Consider the following 18,294-nt stretch of genomic DNA (forward strand, 5'->3'; position numbering starts at 1 on the left):
ACTCTCAGGGGAGCATTTGCAACCATTTGGCACCATTTCTGAGTGAATTGCCGAAAGTCAGATTTTTGATGAAATTGTGACGCCGGGGCTTAGGGATTTTTTCCAAAAAATATTTTTCTGCCGGTTAAGTTGTCGAGGGCTGATTCCTTTTCCTGTGATAAAAAGACTTCTGTTTCCACCAAAAACCTTTCAGGAGAGTATTTGCAACCGTCTGGCACCATCTCTGAGTGAATTGGCGAAACTCAGATTTTCGATGAAATTGTGACCCCGGGGCTTAGGGATTTTTTCAAAAAAATATTTTTCTGCCGGTGAAGTTGTCGAGGGCTGATTTCTTTTCCTGTGATAAAAAGCCTTCTGTTTCGACCGCCAAAACTCTCCGGGGCGCATTTGCATCCGTTTGGCACCATTTCTGAGTGAATTGCCAAAAGTCAGATTTTCTATGAAATTGTGACCCCGGGGCTTAGTGATTTTTTCAAAAAAACATTTTTCTGCCGGTGAAGTTATCGAGGGTTGATTCATTTTCCTGTGATAAAAAGCCTTCTGTTTTGACCGCCAAAACTCTCAGGGGAGCATTTGCAACCGTTTGGCACCATTTTTGAGTGAATTCCCGAAAGTCTGATTTTCTATGAAATTGTGACTTAGGGATTTTTTCAAAAAAACCATTTTCTTCCGGTTAAGTTGTTGAGGGCTGATTCCTTTTCCTGTAATAAAAAGCCATCTCTTTCGACTGCCAAAACTCTCAGGGGAGCATTTGCAACCATTTGGCACCATTTTTGAGTGAATTCCCGAAAGTCAGATTTTTTATAAAATTGTGACTCCGGGGCTTAAGGATTTTTTCTAAAAAATATTTTTCTGCCGGTTAAGTTGTCGAGGGCTGATTTCTTTTCCTGTGATAAAAAGCCTTCTGTTTCGACCGCCAAAACTCTCAGGGGAGCATTTGCAACCCTTTGGCACCATTTTTGAGTGAATTGCCGAAAGTCAGATTTTCTATGAAATTGTGACCCCGGGGCTTAGGGATTTTTTCCAAAAAACATTTTTCTGCCGGTTAAGTTGTAGAGGGCTGATTTCTTTTACTGTGATAAAAAGCCTTCTGTTTCGACCGCCAAAACTCTCAGGGGAGCATTTGCAACCGTTTGGCACCATTTCTGAGTGAATTGCCGAAATTCAGATTTTCTATGAAATTGTGACCCCGGGGCTTAAGGATTTTTTTAAAAAAATATTTTTTTGCCGGTTAAGTTGTCGAGGTCTGATTCCTTTTCCTGTAATAAAAAGCCTTCTGTTTCGAACGCCAAAACTCTCAGGGGAGCATTTGCAACCGTCTGGCACCATTTCTGAGTGAATTGCCGAAAGTCAGATTTTCTATGAAATTGTGACTCCGGGGCTTAAGGATTTTTTCTAAAAAATATTTTTCTGCTGGTTAAGTTGTCAAGGGCTGATTTCTTTTCCTGTGATAAAAAGCCTTCTGTTTCGACCGCCAAAACTCTCAGGGGAGCATTTGCAACCATTTGGCACCATTTCTGAGTGAATTGCCGAAAGTCAGATTTTCTATGAAATTGTGACCCCGGGGCTTAGGGATTTTTTCAAAAAAATATTTTTCAGCCGGTTAATTTGTCAAGGGCTGATTTCTTTTCCTGTGATAAAAACCCTTCTGTTTCGACCGCCAAAACTCTCAGGGGAGCATTTGCAACCATTTGGCACCATTTCTGAGTGAATTGCCGAAAGTCAGATTTTCTATGAAATTGTGACCCCGGGGCTTAGGGATTTTTTCAAAAAAATATTTTTCAGCCGGTTAATTTGTCAAGGGCTGATTTCTTTTCCTGTGATAAAAACCCTTCTGTTTCGACCGCCAAAACTCTCAGGGGAGCATTTGCAACCATTTGGCACCATTTCTGAGTGAATTGCCGAAAGTCAGATTTTCTATGAAATTGTGACCCCGGGGCTTAGGGATTTTTTCCAAAAAACATTTTTCTGCCGGTTAAGTTGTAGAGGGCTGATTCCTTTTACTGTGATAAAAAGCCTTCTGTTTCGACCGCCAAAACTCTCAGGGGAGCATTTGCAACCGTTTGGCACCATTTCTGAGTGAATTGCCGAAATTCAGATTTTCTATGAAATTGTGACCCCGGGGCTTAAGGATTTTTTTAAAAAAATATTTTTTTGCCGGTTAAGTTGTCGAGGTCTGATTCCTTTTCCTGTAATAAAAAGCCTTCTGTTTCGAACGCCAAAACTCTCAGGGGAGCATTTGCAACCGTCTGGCACCATTTCTGAGTGAATTGCTGAAAGTCAGATTTTCTATGAAATTGTGACTCCGGGGCTTAAGGATTTTTTCTAAAAAATATTTTTCTGCCGGTTAAGTTGTCAAGGGCTGATTTCTTTTCCTGTGATAAAAAGCCTTCTGTTTCGACCGCCAAAACTCTCAGGGGAGCATTTGCAACCATTTGGCACCATTTCTGAGTGAATTGCCGAAAGTCAGATTTTCTATGAAATTGTGACCCCGGGGCTTAGGGATTTTTTCAAAAAAATATTTTTCAGCCGGTTAATTTGTCAAGGGCTGATTCCTTTTACTGTGATAAAAAGCCTTCTGTTTCGACCGCCAAAACTCTCAGGGGAGCATTTGCAACCGTTTGGCACCATTTCTGAGTGAATTGCCGAAATTCAGATTTTCTATGAAATTGTGACCCCGGGGCTTAGGGATTTTTTCCAAAAAACATTTTTCTGCCGGTTAAGTTGTAGAGGGCTGATTCCTTTTACTGTGATAAAAAGCCTTCTGTTTCGACCGCCAAAACTCTCAGGGGAGCATTTGCAACCGTTTGGCACCATTTCTGAGTGAATTGCCGAAATTCAGATTTTCTATGAAATTGTGACCCCGGGGCTTAAGGATTTTTTTAAAAAAATATTTTTTTGCCGGTTAAGTTGTCGAGGTCTGATTCCTTTTCCTGTAATAAAAAGCCTTCTGTTTCGAACGCCAAAACTCTCAGGGGAGCATTTGCAACCGTCTGGCACCATTTCTGAGTGAATTGCTGAAAGTCAGATTTTCTATGAAATTGTGACTCCGGGGCTTAAGGATTTTTTCTAAAAAATATTTTTCTGCCGGTTAAGTTGTCAAGGGCTGATTTCTTTTCCTGTGATAAAAAGCCTTCTGTTTCGACCGCCAAAACTCTCAGGGGAGCATTTGCAACCATTTGGCACCATTTCTGAGTGAATTGCCGAAAGTCAGATTTTCTATGAAATTGTGACCCCGGGGCTTAGGGATTTTTTCAAAAAAATATTTTTCAGCCGGTTAATTTGTCAAGGGCTGATTTCTTTTCCTGTGATAAAAACCCTTCTGTTTCGACCGCCAAAACTCTCAGGGGAGCATTTGCAACCATTTGGCACCATTTCTGAGTGAATTGCCGAAAGTCAGATTTTCGATGAAATTGTGACCCCAGGGCTTTCGGATTTTTTCAAAAAAATATTTTTCTGCCGGTTAAGTTGTCGAGGGCTGATTCCTTTTCCTGTGATAAAAAGACTTCTGTTTCCACCAAAAACCTTTCAGGAGAGTATTTGCAACCGTCTGGCACCATCTCTGAGTGAATTGGCGAAACTCAGATTTTCGATGAAATTGTGACCCCGGGGCTTAGGGATTTTTTCAAAAAAATATTTTTCTGCCGGTGAAGTTGTCGAGGGCTGATTTCTTTTCCTGTGATAAAAAGCCTTCTGTTTCGACCGCCAAAACTCTCCGGGGCGCATTTGCATCCGTTTGGCACCATTTCTGAGTGAATTGCCAAAAGTCAGATTTTCTATGAAATTGTGACCCCGGGGCTTAGTGATTTTTTCAAAAAAACATTTTTCTGCCGGTGAAGTTATCGAGGGTTGATTCATTTTCCTGTGATAAAAAGCCTTCTGTTTTGACCGCCAAAACTCTCAGGGGAGCATTTGCAACCGTTTGGCACCATTTTTGAGTGAATTCCCGAAAGTCTGATTTTCTATGAAATTGTGACTTAGGGATTTTTTCAAAAAAACCATTTTCTTCCGGTTAAGTTGTTGAGGGCTGATTCCTTTTCCTGTAATAAAAAGCCATCTCTTTCGACTGCCAAAACTCTCAGGGGAGCATTTGCAACCATTTGGCACCATTTTTGAGTGAATTCCCGAAAGTCAGATTTTTTATAAAATTGTGACCGGGGGTTAGGGATATTTTTTTAAAAAATCATTTTCTGCCGGTGAAGTTGTCGAGGGCTGATTTCTTTTCCTGTGATAAAAAGCCTTCTGTTTCGACCACCAAAACTCTCAGGGGAGCATTTGCAACCCTTTGGCACCATTTTTGAGTGAATTGCCGAAAGTCAGATTTTCTATGAAATTGTGACCCCGGGGCTTAGGGATTTTTTCCAAAAAATATTTTTCTGCCGGTTAAGTTGTCGAGGGCTGATTCCTTTTCCTGTGGTAAAAAGACTTCTGCTTCCACCGACAAAACTCTCAGGGGAGCATTTGCAACCATTTGGCACCATTTCTGAGTGAATTGCCGAAAGTCAGATTTTTGATGAAATTGTGACGCCGGGGCTTAGGGATTTTTTCCAAAAAATATTTTTCTGCCGGTTAAGTTGTCGAGGGCTGATTCCTTTTCCTGTGATAAAAAGACTTCTGTTTCCACTGAAAAAACTCTCAGGGGTGCATTTGGAACGGTTTGGCACCATTTTTGAGTGAATTGCCGAAAGTCAGATTTTCTATGAAATTGTGACCCCGGGGCTTAAGGAATTTTTTAAGAAAATCATTTTCCTGCCGGTTAAGTTGTCGAGGGCTGATTTCTTTTCCTGTAATAAGAAGCCTTCTGTTTCGACCACCAAAACTCTCAGGGGAGCATTTGCAACCGTTTGGCACCATTTCTGAGTGAATTGCCGAAAGTCAGATTTTTGATGAAATTGTGACCCCGGGGCTTAGGGATTTTTTCAAAAAAATCTTGTTCTGCCAGTTAAGTTGTTAAGGGAAGATTCCTTTTCCTGTAATAAAAAGCCTTCTATTTCGACCGCCAAAACTCTCAGGGGAGCATTTGCAACCGTTTGGCACCATTTTTGAGTGAATTGCTGAAAGTCAGATTTTCTATGAAATTGTGACCCCGGGTTTAGGGATTTTTTCAAAAAAATATTTTTCTGCCGGTTAAGTTGTTGAGGGCTGATTTCTTTTCCTGTAATAAAAAGCCTTCTATTTCGACCGCCAAAACTCTCAGGGGAGCATTTGCAACCGTTTGGAATAATTTCTGAGTTAATTAAGTTTTCGAGAGCTGATTCCTTTTCCTGTGATAAAAAGCCTTCTGTTTCGACCGCCAAGACTCTCAGAGGAGCATTTGCAACCGTTTGGAATAATTTCTGAGTGAATTGCCGAAAGTCAGATTTTTGATGAAATTGTGACCCCGGGGCTTCGGGATTTTTTCAAAAAAACATTTTTCTGCCGGTTAAGTTCTTGAGGGCAGATTTCTTTTCCTGTAATAAAAAGCCTTCTCTTTTGACCGCCAAAACTCTCACGGGAGCATTTGCAACATTTTGGCACCATTTTTGAGGGAATTGCCGAAAGTCAGATTTTTGATGAAATTGTGACCCCGGGGCTTAGGGATTTTTTTAACAAAATCATTTTCTGCCGGTTGAGTTGTTGAGGGCTGATTCCTTTTCCTGTAATAAAAATACTTCTGCTTCCACCGAAAAATCTTTCAGGGGAGCATTTGCAACCGTTTGGCACCATTTTTGAGTGAATTGCTGAAAGTCAGATTTTCTATGAAATTGTGACCCCGGGGCTTAGGGATTTTTTCAAAAAAATCATTTTTTGCCGGTGAAGTTGTCGAAGGCTGATTACTTTTCCTGTAATAAAAAGCCTTCTCTTTCGACCGTGAAAACTCTCAGGGGAGCATTTGAAATCATTTGGAACCATTTTTGAGTGAATTGACGAAAGTCAGATTTTCGATGAAATTGTGACCCCGGGGCTTAGGGATTTTTTCAAAAAAATATTTTTCTGCCGGTTAAGTAGTTGAGGGCTGATTCCTTTTCCTGTGATAAAAAGACTTCTGCTTCCACCGAAAAACCTTTCAGGAGATCATTTGCAACCGTTTGGCACCTGAAAGTCAGATTTTTGATGAAATTGTGACCCCGAGGCTTAGGGATTTTTTCAAAAAAATATTTTTCTGCCGGTTAAGTTGTCGAGGGCTGATTTCTTTTCCTGTGATAAAAAGCCTTCTGTTTCGACCGCCAAAACTCTCAGGGGAGCATTTGCAACCGTTTGGCACCATTTCTGAGTGAATTGCCGAAAGTCAGATTTTCTATTAAATTGTGACCCCGGGGCTTAGGGATTTTTTCAAAAAAAACTTTTTTTTTCCGGTTAAGTTTTCGAGGGCTGATTCATTTTCCTGTGATAAAAAGCCTTCTGTTTTGACCGCCAAAACTCTGAGGGGAGCATTTGCAACCATTTGGCACCATTTCTGAGTGAATTGCCGAAAGTCAGATTTTCTATGAAATTGTGACCCCGGGGCTTAGGGATTTTTTCAAAAAAATATTTTTCAGCCGGTTAATTTGTCAAGGGCTGATTTCTTTTCCTGTGATAAAAACCCTTCTGTTTCGACCGCCAAAACTCTCAGGGGAGCATTTGCAACCATTTGGCACCATTTCTGAGTGAATTGCCGAAAGTCAGATTTTCTATGAAATTGTGACCCCGGGGCTTAGGGATTTTTTCAAAAAAATATTTTTCAGCCGGTTAATTTGTCAAGGGCTGATTTCTTTTCCTGTGATAAAAACCCTTCTGTTTCGACCGCCAAAACTCTCAGGGGAGCATTTGCAACCATTTGGCACCATTTCTGAGTGAATTGCCGAAAGTCAGATTTTCTATGAAATTGTGACCCCGGGGCTTAGGGATTTTTTCCAAAAAACATTTTTCTGCCGGTTAAGTTGTAGAGGGCTGATTCCTTTTACTGTGATAAAAAGCCTTCTGTTTCGACCGCCAAAACTCTCAGGGGAGCATTTGCAACCGTTTGGCACCATTTCTGAGTGAATTGCCGAAATTCAGATTTTCTATGAAATTGTGACCCCGGGGCTTAAGGATTTTTTTAAAAAAATATTTTTTTGCCGGTTAAGTTGTCGAGGTCTGATTCCTTTTCCTGTAATAAAAAGCCTTCTGTTTCGAACGCCAAAACTCTCAGGGGAGCATTTGCAACCGTCTGGCACCATTTCTGAGTGAATTGCTGAAAGTCAGATTTTCTATGAAATTGTGACTCCGGGGCTTAAGGATTTTTTCTAAAAAATATTTTTCTGCCGGTTAAGTTGTCAAGGGCTGATTTCTTTTCCTGTGATAAAAAGCCTTCTGTTTCGACCGCCAAAACTCTCAGGGGAGCATTTGCAACCATTTGGCACCATTTCTGAGTGAATTGCCGAAAGTCAGATTTTCTATGAAATTGTGACCCCGGGGCTTAGGGATTTTTTCAAAAAAATATTTTTCAGCCGGTTAATTTGTCAAGGGCTGATTTCTTTTCCTGTGATAAAAACCCTTCTGTTTCGACCGCCAAAACTCTCAGGGGAGCATTTGCAACCATTTGGCACCATTTCTGAGTGAATTGCCGAAAGTCAGATTTTTGATGAAATTGTGACGCCGGGGCTTAGGGATTTTTTCCAAAAAATATTTTTCTGCCGGTTAAGTTGTCGAGGGCTGATTCCTTTTCCTGTGATAAAAAGACTTCTGTTTCCACCAAAAACCTTTCAGGAGAGTATTTGCAACCGTCTGGCACCATCTCTGAGTGAATTGGCGAAACTCAGATTTTCGATGAAATTGTGACCCCGGGGCTTAGGGATTTTTTCAAAAAAATATTTTTCTGCCGGTGAAGTTGTCGAGGGCTGATTTCTTTTCCTGTGATAAAAAGCCTTCTGTTTCGACCGCCAAAACTCTCCGGGGCGCATTTGCATCCGTTTGGCACCATTTCTGAGTGAATTGCCAAAAGTCAGATTTTCTATGAAATTGTGACCCCGGGGCTTAGTGATTTTTTCAAAAAAACATTTTTCTGCCGGTGAAGTTATCGAGGGTTGATTCATTTTCCTGTGATAAAAAGCCTTCTGTTTTGACCGCCAAAACTCTCAGGGGAGCATTTGCAACCGTTTGGCACCATTTTTGAGTGAATTCCCGAAAGTCTGATTTTCTATGAAATTGTGACTTAGGGATTTTTTCAAAAAAACCATTTTCTTCCGGTTAAGTTGTTGAGGGCTGATTCCTTTTCCTGTAATAAAAAGCCATCTCTTTCGACTGCCAAAACTCTCAGGGGAGCATTTGCAACCATTTGGCACCATTTTTGAGTGAATTCCCGAAAGTCAGATTTTTTATAAAATTGTGACTCCGGGGCTTAAGGATTTTTTCTAAAAAATATTTTTCTGCCGGTTAAGTTGTCGAGGGCTGATTTCTTTTCCTGTGATAAAAAGCCTTCTGTTTCGACCGCCAAAACTCTCAGGGGAGCATTTGCAACCCTTTGGCACCATTTTTGAGTGAATTGCCGAAAGTCAGATTTTCTATGAAATTGTGACCCCGGGGCTTAGGGATTTTTTCCAAAAAACATTTTTCTGCCGGTTAAGTTGTAGAGGGCTGATTTCTTTTACTGTGATAAAAAGCCTTCTGTTTCGACCGCCAAAACTCTCAGGGGAGCATTTGCAACCGTTTGGCACCATTTCTGAGTGAATTGCCGAAATTCAGATTTTCTATGAAATTGTGACCCCGGGGCTTAAGGATTTTTTTAAAAAAATATTTTTTTGCCGGTTAAGTTGTCGAGGTCTGATTCCTTTTCCTGTAATAAAAAGCCTTCTGTTTCGAACGCCAAAACTCTCAGGGGAGCATTTGCAACCGTCTGGCACCATTTCTGAGTGAATTGCCGAAAGTCAGATTTTCTATGAAATTGTGACTCCGGGGCTTAAGGATTTTTTCTAAAAAATATTTTTCTGCTGGTTAAGTTGTCAAGGGCTGATTTCTTTTCCTGTGATAAAAAGCCTTCTGTTTCGACCGCCAAAACTCTCAGGGGAGCATTTGCAACCATTTGGCACCATTTCTGAGTGAATTGCCGAAAGTCAGATTTTCTATGAAATTGTGACCCCGGGGCTTAGGGATTTTTTCAAAAAAATATTTTTCAGCCGGTTAATTTGTCAAGGGCTGATTTCTTTTCCTGTGATAAAAACCCTTCTGTTTCGACCGCCAAAACTCTCAGGGGAGCATTTGCAACCATTTGGCACCATTTCTGAGTGAATTGCCGAAAGTCAGATTTTCTATGAAATTGTGACCCCGGGGCTTAGGGATTTTTTCAAAAAAATATTTTTCAGCCGGTTAATTTGTCAAGGGCTGATTTCTTTTCCTGTGATAAAAACCCTTCTGTTTCGACCGCCAAAACTCTCAGGGGAGCATTTGCAACCATTTGGCACCATTTCTGAGTGAATTGCCGAAAGTCAGATTTTCTATGAAATTGTGACCCCGGGGCTTAGGGATTTTTTCCAAAAAACATTTTTCTGCCGGTTAAGTTGTAGAGGGCTGATTCCTTTTACTGTGATAAAAAGCCTTCTGTTTCGACCGCCAAAACTCTCAGGGGAGCATTTGCAACCGTTTGGCACCATTTCTGAGTGAATTGCCGAAATTCAGATTTTCTATGAAATTGTGACCCCGGGGCTTAAGGATTTTTTTAAAAAAATATTTTTTTGCCGGTTAAGTTGTCGAGGTCTGATTCCTTTTCCTGTAATAAAAAGCCTTCTGTTTCGAACGCCAAAACTCTCAGGGGAGCATTTGCAACCGTCTGGCACCATTTCTGAGTGAATTGCTGAAAGTCAGATTTTCTATGAAATTGTGACTCCGGGGCTTAAGGATTTTTTCTAAAAAATATTTTTCTGCCGGTTAAGTTGTCAAGGGCTGATTTCTTTTCCTGTGATAAAAAGCCTTCTGTTTCGACCGCCAAAACTCTCAGGGGAGCATTTGCAACCATTTGGCACCATTTCTGAGTGAATTGCCGAAAGTCAGATTTTCTATGAAATTGTGACCCCGGGGCTTAGGGATTTTTTCAAAAAAATATTTTTCAGCCGGTTAATTTGTCAAGGGCTGATTCCTTTTACTGTGATAAAAAGCCTTCTGTTTCGACCGCCAAAACTCTCAGGGGAGCATTTGCAACCGTTTGGCACCATTTCTGAGTGAATTGCCGAAATTCAGATTTTCTATGAAATTGTGACCCCGGGGCTTAGGGATTTTTTCCAAAAAACATTTTTCTGCCGGTTAAGTTGTAGAGGGCTGATTCCTTTTACTGTGATAAAAAGCCTTCTGTTTCGACCGCCAAAACTCTCAGGGGAGCATTTGCAACCGTTTGGCACCATTTCTGAGTGAATTGCCGAAATTCAGATTTTCTATGAAATTGTGACCCCGGGGCTTAAGGATTTTTTTAAAAAAATATTTTTTTGCCGGTTAAGTTGTCGAGGTCTGATTCCTTTTCCTGTAATAAAAAGCCTTCTGTTTCGAACGCCAAAACTCTCAGGGGAGCATTTGCAACCGTCTGGCACCATTTCTGAGTGAATTGCTGAAAGTCAGATTTTCTATGAAATTGTGACTCCGGGGCTTAAGGATTTTTTCTAAAAAATATTTTTCTGCCGGTTAAGTTGTCAAGGGCTGATTTCTTTTCCTGTGATAAAAAGCCTTCTGTTTCGACCGCCAAAACTCTCAGGGGAGCATTTGCAACCATTTGGCACCATTTCTGAGTGAATTGCCGAAAGTCAGATTTTCTATGAAATTGTGACCCCGGGGCTTAGGGATTTTTTCAAAAAAATATTTTTCAGCCGGTTAATTTGTCAAGGGCTGATTTCTTTTCCTGTGATAAAAACCCTTCTGTTTCGACCGCCAAAACTCTCAGGGGAGCATTTGCAACCATTTGGCACCATTTCTGAGTGAATTGCCGAAAGTCAGATTTTCGATGAAATTGTGACCCCAGGGCTTTCGGATTTTTTCAAAAAAATATTTTTCTGCCGGTTAAGTTGTCGAGGGCTGATTCCTTTTCCTGTGATAAAAAGACTTCTGTTTCCACCAAAAACCTTTCAGGAGAGTATTTGCAACCGTCTGGCACCATCTCTGAGTGAATTGGCGAAACTCAGATTTTCGATGAAATTGTGACCCCGGGGCTTAGGGATTTTTTCAAAAAAATATTTTTCTGCCGGTGAAGTTGTCGAGGGCTGATTTCTTTTCCTGTGATAAAAAGCCTTCTGTTTCGACCGCCAAAACTCTCCGGGGCGCATTTGCATCCGTTTGGCACCATTTCTGAGTGAATTGCCAAAAGTCAGATTTTCTATGAAATTGTGACCCCGGGGCTTAGTGATTTTTTCAAAAAAACATTTTTCTGCCGGTGAAGTTATCGAGGGTTGATTCATTTTCCTGTGATAAAAAGCCTTCTGTTTTGACCGCCAAAACTCTCAGGGGAGCATTTGCAACCGTTTGGCACCATTTTTGAGTGAATTCCCGAAAGTCTGATTTTCTATGAAATTGTGACTTAGGGATTTTTTCAAAAAAACCATTTTCTTCCGGTTAAGTTGTTGAGGGCTGATTCCTTTTCCTGTAATAAAAAGCCATCTCTTTCGACTGCCAAAACTCTCAGGGGAGCATTTGCAACCATTTGGCACCATTTTTGAGTGAATTCCCGAAAGTCAGATTTTTTATAAAATTGTGACCGGGGGTTAGGGATATTTTTTTAAAAAATCATTTTCTGCCGGTGAAGTTGTCGAGGGCTGATTTCTTTTCCTGTGATAAAAAGCCTTCTGTTTCGACCACCAAAACTCTCAGGGGAGCATTTGCAACCCTTTGGCACCATTTTTGAGTGAATTGCCGAAAGTCAGATTTTCTATGAAATTGTGACCCCGGGGCTTAGGGATTTTTTCCAAAAAATATTTTTCTGCCGGTTAAGTTGTCGAGGGCTGATTCCTTTTCCTGTGGTAAAAAGACTTCTGCTTCCACCGACAAAACTCTCAGGGGAGCATTTGCAACCATTTGGCACCATTTCTGAGTGAATTGCCGAAAGTCAGATTTTTGATGAAATTGTGACGCCGGGGCTTAGGGATTTTTTCCAAAAAATATTTTTCTGCCGGTTAAGTTGTCGAGGGCTGATTCCTTTTCCTGTGATAAAAAGACTTCTGTTTCCACTGAAAAAACTCTCAGGGGTGCATTTGGAACGGTTTGGCACCATTTTTGAGTGAATTGCCGAAAGTCAGATTTTCTATGAAATTGTGACCCCGGGGCTTAAGGAATTTTTTAAGAAAATCATTTTCCTGCCGGTTAAGTTGTCGAGGGCTGATTTCTTTTCCTGTAATAAGAAGCCTTCTGTTTCGACCACCAAAACTCTCAGGGGAGCATTTGCAACCGTTTGGCACCATTTCTGAGTGAATTGCCGAAAGTCAGATTTTTGATGAAATTGTGACCCCGGGGCTTAGGGATTTTTTCAAAAAAATCTTGTTCTGCCAGTTAAGTTGTTAAGGGAAGATTCCTTTTCCTGTAATAAAAAGCCTTCTATTTCGACCGCCAAAACTCTCAGGGGAGCATTTGCAACCGTTTGGCACCATTTTTGAGTGAATTGCTGAAAGTCAGATTTTCTATGAAATTGTGACCCCGGGTTTAGGGATTTTTTCAAAAAAATATTTTTCTGCCGGTTAAGTTGTTGAGGGCTGATTTCTTTTCCTGTAATAAAAAGCCTTCTATTTCGACCGCCAAAACTCTCAGGGGAGCATTTGCAACCGTTTGGAATAATTTCTGAGTTAATTAAGTTTTCGAGAGCTGATTCCTTTTCCTGTGATAAAAAGCCTTCTGTTTCGACCGCCAAGACTCTCAGAGGAGCATTTGCAACCGTTTGGAATAATTTCTGAGTGAATTGCCGAAAGTCAGATTTTTGATGAAATTGTGACCCCGGGGCTTCGGGATTTTTTCAAAAAAACATTTTTCTGCCGGTTAAGTTCTTGAGGGCAGATTTCTTTTCCTGTAATAAAAAGCCTTCTCTTTTGACCGCCAAAACTCTCACGGGAGCATTTGCAACATTTTGGCACCATTTTTGAGGGAATTGCCGAAAGTCAGATTTTTGATGAAATTGTGACCCCGGGGCTTAGGGATTTTTTTAACAAAATCATTTTCTGCCGGTTGAGTTGTTGAGGGCTGATTCCTTTTCCTGTAATAAAAATACTTCTGCTTCCACCGAAAAATCTTTCAGGGGAGCATTTGCAACCGTTTGGCACCATTTTTGAGTGAATTGCTGAAAGTCAGATTTTCTATGAAATTGTGACCCCGGGGCTTAGGGATTTTTTCAAAAAAATCATTTTTTGCCGGTGAAGTTGTCGAAGGCTGATTACTTTTCCTGTAATAAAAAGCCTTCTCTTTCGACCGTGAAAACTCTCAGGGGAGCATTTGAAATCATTTGGAACCATTTTTGAGTGAATTGACGAAAGTCAGATTTTCGATGAAATTGTGACCCCGGGGCTTAGGGATTTTTTCAAAAAAATATTTTTCTGCCGGTTAAGTAGTTGAGGGCTGATTCCTTTTCCTGTGATAAAAAGACTTCTGCTTCCACCGAAAAACCTTTCAGGAGATCATTTGCAACCGTTTGGCACCTGAAAGTCAGATTTTTGATGAAATTGTGACCCCGAGGCTTAGGGATTTTTTCAAAAAAATATTTTTCTGCCGGTTAAGTTGTCGAGGGCTGATTTCTTTTCCTGTGATAAAAAGCCTTCTGTTTCGACCGCCAAAACTCTCAGGGGAGCATTTGCAACCGTTTGGCACCATTTCTGAGTGAATTGCCGAAAGTCAGATTTTCTATTAAATTGTGACCCCGGGGCTTAGGGATTTTTTCAAAAAAACCTTTTTTTTTCCGGTTAAGTTTTCGAGGGCTGATTCATTTTCCTGTGATAAAAAGCCTTCTGTTTTGACCGCCAAAACTCTGAGGGGAGCATTTGCAACCGTTTGGCACCATTTTTGAGTGAATTCCCGAAAGTCTGATTTTCTATGAAATTGTGACTTAGGGATTTTTTCAAAAAAACCATTTTCTTCCGGTTAAGTTGTTGAGGGCTGATTCCTTTTCCTGTAATAAAAAGCCATCTCTTTCGACTGCCAAAACTCTCAGGGGAGCATTTGCAACCATTTGGCACCATTTTTGAGTGAATTCCCGAAAGTCAGATTTTTTATAAAATTGTGACCGGGGGTTAGGGATTTTTTTAAAAAAATCATTTTCTGCCGGTGAAGTTGTCGAGGGCTGATTTCTTTTCCTGTGATAAAAAGCCTTCTGTTTCGACCACCAAAACTCTCAGGGGAGCATTTGCAACCATTTGGCACCATTTCTGAGTGAATTGCCGAAAGTCAGATTGTGGATGAAATTGTAACCCCGGGGCTTAGGGATTTTTTCAAAAAAAGATTTTTCTGCCGGTTAAGTTGTCGAGGGCTGATTTCTTTTCCTGTGATAAAAAGCCTTCTGTTTCGACTCCCAAGACTCTCAGGGGAGCATTTGCAACTCTTTGGCACCATTTCTAAGTGAATTGCCGAAAGTCAAACTTTCTATGAAATTGTGACCCCGGGGCTTAGGGATTTTTTCAAAAAAATCTTTTCTGCCGGTGAAGTTATCGAGGGTTGATTTCTTTTCCTGTAATAAAAAGCCTTCTCTTTCGACCGCCAAAACTCTCAGGGGAGCATTTGCAACCGTTTGGCACCATCTCTGAGTGAATTGCCGAAAGTCAGATTTTCTATGAAATTGTGACCCCGGGGCTTAGGGATTTTTTCAAAAAAATCATTTTCTGCCAGTTAAGTTGTTGAGGGCTGATTCCTTTGCCTGTGATAGAAAGACTTCTGCTTCCACCGAAAAACCTTTCAGGAGAGTATTTGCAACCGTCTGGCACCATCTCTGAGTGAATTGGCGAAACTCAGATTTTCGATGAAATTGTGACCCCGGGGCTTAGGGATTTTTTCAAAAAAATATTTTTCTGCCGGTGAAGTTGTCGAGGGCTGATTTCTTTTCCTGTGATAAAAAGCCTTCTGTTTCGACCGCCAAAACTCTCCGGGGCGCATTTGCATCCGTTTGGCACCATTTCTGAGTGAATTGCCAAAAGTCAGATTTTCTATGAAATTGTGACCCCGGGGCTTAGTGATTTTTTCAAAAAAACATTTTTCTGCCGGTGAAGTTATCGAGGGTTGATTCATTTTCCTGTGATAAAAAGCCTTCTGTTTTGACCGCCAAAACTCTCAGGGGAGCATTTGCAACCGTTTGGCACCATTTTTGAGTGAATTCCCGAAAGTCTGATTTTCTATGAAATTGTGACTTAGGGATTTTTTCAAAAAAACCATTTTCTTCCGGTTAAGTTGTTGAGGGCTGATTCCTTTTCCTGTAATAAAAAGCCATCTCTTTCGACTGCCAAAACTCTCAGGGGAGCATTTGCAACCATTTGGCACCATTTTTGAGTGAATTCCCGAAAGTCAGATTTTTTATAAAATTGTGACCGGGGGTTAGGGATATTTTTTAAAAAAATCATTTTCTGCCGGTGAAGTTGTCGAGGGCTGATTTCTTTTCCTGTGATAAAAAGCCTTCTGTTTCGACCACCAAAACTCTCAGGGGAGCATTTGCAACCCTTTGGCACCATTTTTGAGTGAATTGCCGAAAGTCAGATTTTCTATGAAATTGTGACCCCGGGGCTTAGGGATTTTTTCCAAAAAATATTTTTCTGCCGGTTAAGTTGTCGAGGGCTGATTCCTTTTCCTGTGATAAAAAGACTTCTGCTTCCACCGACAAAACTCTCAGGGGAGCATTTGCAACCATTTGGCACCATTTCTGAGTGAATTGCCGAAAGTCAGATTTTTGATGAAATTGTGACGCCGGGGCTTAGGGATTTTTTCCAAAAAATATTTTTCTGCCGGTTAAGTTGTCGAGGGCTGATTCCTTTTCCTGTGATAAAAAGACTTCTGTTTCCACTGAAAAAACTCTCAGGGGTGCATTTGGAACGGTTTGGCACCATTTTTGAGTGAATTGCCGAAAGTCAGATTTTCTATGAAATTGTGACCCCGGGGCTTAAGGAATTTTTTAAGAAAATCATTTTCCTGCCGGTTAAGTTGTCGAGGGCTGATTTCTTTTCCTGTAATAAGAAGCCTTCTGTTTCGACCACCAAAACTCTCAGGGGAGCATTTGCAACCGTTTGGCACCATTTCTGAGTGAATTGCCGAAAGTCAGATTTTTGATGAAATTGTGACCCCGGGGCTTAGGGATTTTTTTTACAAAAAAACATTTTCTGCCGGTTAAGTTGTTGAGGTCTGATTCCTTTTCCTGTGATAAAAAGACTTCTGTATCCAAGGAAAAATCTCTCAGGGGAGCATGTGCAACCGTTTGGCACCATTTTTGAGTGAATTGCCTAAAGTCAGATTTTCTATGAAATTGTGACCCCGGGGCTTCGGGATTTTTTCAAAAAAATCTTGTTCTGCCAGTTAAGTTGTTAAGGGAAGATTCCTTTTCCTGTAATAAAAAGCCTTCTATTTCGACCGCCAAAACTCTCAGGGGAGCATTTGCAACCGTTTGGCACCATTTTTGAGTGAATTGCTGAAAGTCAGATTTTCTATGAAATTGTGACCCCGGGTTTAGGGATTTTTTCAAAAAAATATTTTTCTGCTGGTTAAGTTGTTGAGGGCTGATTTCTTTTCCTGTAATAAAAAGCCTTCTATTTCGACCGCCAAAACTCTCAGGGGAGCATTTGCAACCGTTTGGAATAATTTCTGAGTGAATTAAGTTTTCGAGGGCTGATTCCTTTTCCTGTGATAAAAAGCCTTCTGTTTCGACCGCCAAGACTCTCAGGGGAGCATTTGCAACCGTTTGGAATAATTTCTGAGTGAATTGCCGAAAGTCAGATTTTTGATGAAATTGTGACCCCGGGGCTTCGGGATTTTTTCAAAAAAACATTTTTCTGCCGGTTAAGTTCTCGAGGGCAGATTTCTTTTCCTGTAATAAAAAGCCTTCTCTTTTGACCGCCAAAACTCTCACGGGAGCATTTGCAACATTTTGGCACCATTTTTGAGGGAATTGCCGAAAGTCAGATTTTTGATGAAATTGTGACCCCGGGGCTTAGGGATTTTTTCAAAAAAATATTTTTCTGCCTGTTGAGTTGTTGAGGGCTGATTCCTTTTCCTGTAATAAAAATAATTCTGCTTCCACCGAAAAATCTTTCAGGGGAGCATTTGCAACCGTTTGGCACCATTTTTGAGTGAATTGCTGAAAGTCAGATTTTCTATAAAATTGTGACCCCGGGGCTTAGGGATTTTTTCAAAAAAATATTTTTCTGCCTGTTAAGTTGTCGAGGGCTGATTTCTTTTCCTGTAATAAAAAGCCTTCTATTTCGACCGCCAAAACTCTCAGGGGAGCATTTGCAACTGTTTGGCACCATTTCTGAGTGAATTGCCGAAAGTCAGATTTTTGATGAAATTGTGACCCCAGGGCTTCGGGATTTTTTCAAAACAACATTTTTCTGCCGGTTAAGTTGTCGAGGGCTGATTTCTTTTCCTGTGATAAAAAGCCTTCTCTTTCGACCGCCAAAACTCTCAGGGGAGCATTTGCAACCGCTTGGCACCATTTTTGAGTGAATTGCCGAAAGTGAGATTTTCGATGAAATTGTGACCCCGGGGCTTAGGGATTTTTTCAAAAAAATATTTTTCTGCCGGTTAAGTAGTTGAGGGCTGATTCCTTTTCCTGTGATAAAAAGACTTCTGTTTCCAAGGAAAAACCTCTCAGGGGAGCATTTGCAACCGTTTGGCACCATTTTTGAGTGAATTACCGAAATCAGATTTTCTATGAAATTGTGACCCCGGGGCTTAGGGATTTTTTCAGAAAAACATTTTTCTGCCGGTTAAGTTGTTGAGGGCTGATTTCTTTTCCTGTAATTAAAAACCTTCTCTTTTGACCGCCAAAACTCTCACGGGAGCATTTGCAACATTTTGGCACCATTTTTGAGTGAATTGCCGAAAGTCAGATTTTTGATGAAATTGTGACCCTGGGGCTTAGGGATTTTTTCAAAACAACATTTTTCTGCCGGTTAAGTTGTCGAGGGCTGATTTCTTTTCCTGTGATAAAAAGCCTTCTCTTTCGACCGCCAAAACTCTCAGGGGAGCATTTGCAACCGCTTGGCACCATTTTTGAGTGAATTGCCGAAAGTGAGATTTTCGATGAAATTGTGACCCCGGGGCTTAGGGATTTTTTCAAAAAAATATTTTTCTGCCGGTTAAGTAGTTGAGGGCTGATTCCTTTTCCTGTGATAAAAAGACTTCTGTTTCCAAGGAAAAACCTCTCAGGGGAGC

Source organism: Podarcis vaucheri (genome assembly GCF_965113315.1).
Source record: "Podarcis vaucheri genome assembly, chromosome: 6".
Taxonomy (NCBI): Eukaryota; Metazoa; Chordata; class Lepidosauria; order Squamata; family Lacertidae; genus Podarcis; species Podarcis vaucheri.